Genomic DNA, 5,297 nt, shown 5'->3' on the forward strand with positions numbered 1-5,297 from the left:
AGCCTCAGAACAAAAAAGGACCAATTATACAGACCCAGTTTGAAATGGAAGACCTGGGACCTCCCTATAGAATTCTAGTCAGAGTTCCTGTTGGAAGAGTGAAGGAACTGGAGTCCAGGGTCCTTGGATGATGGCAGCAGCAATTGATGCATCCACTCAAGAAGAATCTAGCTTGCATACAAATTAAGTTTACTCCTTGTTTTGCCTTTTGCTCCAACTAGGTCTGCAGCCTATTAGACTGTGCTGCCCATATGCATCGCAGGTCTTTCCCCTCAGTTGAGGCCCTACAAATCAATTATCTCTGGAAACCCCCTCATTGACACAGTCAGAAGTCTCTTAATTTTAGGCATCTCTACATTCAATCAAGTTGACAATCTAGATTAACCATCACAGAGAATGAATTAAAAATGGATTAGAAGAAAACAAGCAATGTTATACAGTAGAAAATAGAAATTGTGAGCCCCTAAGTCTATCACAATAGTTTCTTATTTAATGTCCTACGTATTCTACAAAATTTAATACCTTCAGAGAGGTGAATTCTCTCCCTAAGATCTCCATCAGTCCTTATTATTTTATGTTTATCTCATGATTATTTATCTACTTGTTTGTAAATTTACATATACCTAAATATAAATGCCTAGTCCTCAAAGTATTTGAGTCTATGTTCCCTGATTAAAGTGTATTTGACACTTATTAAGATGTTTCAGTTGAGTGGAGTAATTGACAATTAGTATTTTGAGGGACATTTAGGTCACAAAAGGTTTATAAATGATAGGAAAGACTTGAAAAGATGTTCTTTCTTAATGTAGGTACAATAATCATGGAGATGATAGGGGAGATAAAAAAAAAGCACATGGAAATGGAAACAAATAAATCAATAAGTATCCTGGAATAAGAAGCAGAAGTCTCACTGAGCAACCTCCTTGCATGGGAATTAATTTGGTCTCTATACTTTTGTTTTATTTCCTTTCCTTTTCTTTTTCTTTTATTCTTTCCTTCTTCCTCCTCCCTTCCTTCCTTCCTTTCTTGTTTTTTTTTAAACTCCCTGGTTTCTTTCAGAAACTTTCCTTGTTGTTTTTTCCCCCTATCCTATCAGATGTTGCCTCTTTGACTACTATACTCCCTCTTTGCCCCTCTATCTTCTTATCCTAGCTGTACCGCCCCTTTGGGAAGATTTCACCTCTTCGTAGGCAGAACCAATGAGAAGTAGAAAATTGTTTAAAATAAATGATCATTTTTTAAATGTTGGTGTCAAAACTTATGATACATAGCTAAACTGGGACATAATCATACTCCTAAGGTTTTACATTAGAAAATGACAAAGATCAAAATTTAAATTCCCTAATACTCAGTCATAAAGAAGAATGAAATTATGGCATTTGCTGATAAACAGATGGAACTGAGACTACCATGCTAAGTGAAATAAGCCAATCCCCCAAAACCAAAGGCTGAATGCTCTCTCTGGTATGTGGATACCCACTCACAGGAGCGGGTGAGGTGGCAGGGGTGATTCACCAGACTGGACTTGGGGGAATGGCAGGAAAGGAGGGAGGATTGGAAAGACAGCAGAATGAATTGGACATAACTTTCCTATGTTCTTATTTGAATACACAACCAGTGAAACTCCATATCGTGTACAATTACAATAGGAAGTTATCCTCCATGTATGTATAATATGTCCAAATATATTCTACTGTCACATATAACTATAAAGAACAAATTTTTAAAAAGTCTTTACCAAAAAAAATTTAAATTCCTAAGTATATGGAGAACTGTGAAAATAGATGACAAAATAAAGCTAAATAAAAGAAAACAAAGATACTAAATGCTCAAAATATTTTACTAGGCACAATAAATTCAAGATTGTTCTATAATCTGATTAATTGAAATTATTATCAATATAATATTATATAGACCTCTAGCATGATATAAATTCTCAAGAGTTCATTCCACTTACAATTATTGTAATTACTAATACATTTGAATTCTCTCAAGTATTCAAATATATACTATCTATTGATTTCTTAACCTTATTTCTTTCCTTTGGAATTTGCATTTATTTTACTGCTTTCTACTTCTTTTGTTCATTTATAAGTTAGGCACTCTATTTCTATACTTTTATGGTCAGTTAAGAAAATGTAGTATGTATATTTAACTTAAGAGAGTCTAAATTCAATCAACATGTTTATTCTTCTGAATAAAAGAAGGATTTTTAAATACCTTAATTTCAGTCAATTTCTCCTTGTGTCTGATATCTGTCCAACATTTGTACCATTTTAACACTACAAATAAGATGTATTTGTATATTTTTGTTTGCTCAGCATATATTTTGAATTATCATCCTTGAACCAGTCCACCTGTCATTCTGCTTTATGGCTGGTCATATGGCTACCCTGAAGATTTAGACTTACATAAATCATATACACTAAGACAGGATATTTGCCTACAAAGAAAAACACATTTAGATGCTGATGCCAGAAAAATGGAAAATGATTCTGGGCAGCACAGCAGCAGCTGACCACTACAGATGGTCTGGCAGAGGTCAGCAGAAGCCTTCACTGTCATTCTCCATCCTATGCCTGGGTTTAACCAGAGCTGGCCTATTACTTCTTGGACTAAGCACCCAGGGTGTTTGGGTTTCAGATATCTCATAAGATGGGAAGATGGGCTCATTTTAAATGACTAAGTAGAAGAAACTAACCTAAGTGGGACTTATTAGGACCACAGTTAACAAGTGCAAGAAAATTTAAACAAATTGTAAAGCAAAGAAAGGATCTGGAAGAGATTACCAGGTCAAACATTTGTAGTGCTGTAGGCTGACTTAATCAATTACTTCCACTAGAGAGCATATACCAAGGCTCTTCTTGAAAAAATTAACAGTACAATTGTCTATAAAACCATCCATCCTGGTAGCTCTGAAGCAGCTCCTTTAGTGGCAATAGAATATGGAGAAAGGGCTGTGTCCCTTCCAAAACTTAGAGCCTGGTTTCTCAGTGGGTCTGCCCATGGGGGACTGCTCACAAGGCTTGCCGGAACAAATAGGGTAATGTGATTCTGAATGTGCATAAACACATATTCATTAGAGAAAAATAAAATTATCTAAATTTTTTAAAAGGGAATTTTCAGAAATTTTAAGATCCTTAGTCATTACCCTGGGCTGGCTTCTTACTGCACTGCAAAGAAGCTATTAGGGAAATGATTTAAGTACTGGTGGGTAATGAAGACTTTGTGCCAATTAGCTGCTTTTAATTGCAAATTTAAATACTGAGGTACTTAAAATGATGATGCTACATACTCATTGACCAAGAAAAGAACAATAGAGACAGCACGGTCTGTTGCATTAAGAACCCACAAGGCTCACCAACCTTCCCCTGCTACTAAGAGAAAGTTGCTCAGCTGTGCTGTGCCCAAATTCCTCCATCTGTGGGAAGGCATAAAGAACACAATGACAATAGTAATGTCAGACACTGGATGTGGATATGTTATATAGATATATGCATATTTATTATTTATAATGCCCTTATATGACTATATCAAATATGAAAATTGAATAGGAAAAAATATATGCTACTGAGTAACTTGCACTAAGAACGAAAGTATGAAGCATGATTATGAGAGGAAATCAAACATTCTACTGCTGCAAGGAAAAGGAATTGAGAAGATAAATTATGGTCATCTTATGAACAAGCCTAGAATTAAAATGTCCCCAAATTCATATCACTGAACTCCAGAGAGAACCTGCTGCACAAGTAGTCTTGGTCAATGAATTCATCATTCCAGATATATTCACTGCATAAAGCATGAGGCTTCCTTCAAAGGGGAGCTAATAGGAGAATTGTTGTTGCCTATCTGCCTGTCTTCTGCAGTCGCACTCTTTGTTATTCCCTCTGTTCCTCTGACTGGCCTTTTAACAGATTCTCCTCCTTTGCCTGACCCTTACAGGATAAGGATTTTCCTTGGATTTCACTTTCAGGTCACTTTTCTTACTGACCTAAACACTCCCTGAGGTTGCCAGTTGTGTACATGATTTCAAATCCAGCTTTATGCTAATAGCTCCCAGGCAAGTTTTCCACATCCATTTTCCCAATTGCCTATTTGAACCACAACCCTAGAAGATTCTAAGGAATTCCACACTCTACCTGCATTCAGTGAATCTCATTATTCCCTTCCCACCCTCCCCCTCCTAATTTGCTCTTCATATAATCCCCAAGTTATTGAGGAACAGTTGATAGGTGGTAAACCAAATAACATCTTCCTACACAAACACTCTATTGGTTCTCAGGGTCTGCAAATGGTATATTATGCTGATATTAAAATATAGTCTTCTCCATTTCTGCTACGAATTCCTTAGGCAAGAACCTACTTACCTATAACTTAATTTATTTCTCCATCTACAGCCTCTTCTCTCCAGTCCACCAGTATACTACCTCCTGTTTCCTAAACTGGAAATTTATGTCACTGTCTTTTATAAGTTTCTAATACCTTCCCAATAACCACAGGAGAAAAACAAAACCAACTTAAAAATAGCATGCTAGTCATCTCCATCTGCCTCAAGCTTAGGTCCTCCTCACTGAGGTCTTTAGACAAATGTTGCTTTAACCCTGAGCTCAGCATGCTTGTCCATGAAGTCATGATTTTATCCACAGTGCACTGAGAGGCCTTTCCCTCTACTTTCTCTTTGAAGAAAGGCTGTCCATTACTCCACTGATAAATTTTAAATAGCATCTCGTTCTCTATTGCTTCATAAATAATTGCTGCTCCCTTGCTAGATTCTTGTTCATGGTCACTATTACCAGGTAGCACTGAAAGCTTCTGCCTGCTTCTCCCATTTTCTCTTCTACTCTAAGATACTCAGTGGGAAGTATAGTATCTTATTTATGTGCTATATAAATTGAGCATTGAGTATAGTACTTTAAATAAGATGCAAGAGAGTTCAGCTAAACCTATGATCAAAAACTTCAAAAATTTGAAATGAATCAGATGGCCTAAGTTTATGTACAAAATCACAAAGTACCTTGTTAATCCTGGAAAATAACATTTATGCTTGTTTTCTCAGCCTGAAATGCTTCACCTATCAAAAAAGGGGTTTGAAACAGATGTCTTCTCAGACTTATCTCACCATTTTTATTGTGTAAATACATAATTCAATGATTTGGAGTTGGGGTTTTTGTGTCCAATGTATTTTTTTAAGTTTAATAGTGAATTATCATGTTCATTAATGGGAAGACTCAATATTGCAAAAACTCAATTCTCTCTGAAATAATCTGTCTAATCAATCCCTAGAGGATTTTATAATT

Source organism: Sciurus vulgaris (assembly GCF_902686455.1).
Source record: "Sciurus vulgaris genome assembly, chromosome: 1".
Classification (NCBI taxonomy): Eukaryota; Metazoa; Chordata; class Mammalia; order Rodentia; family Sciuridae; genus Sciurus; species Sciurus vulgaris.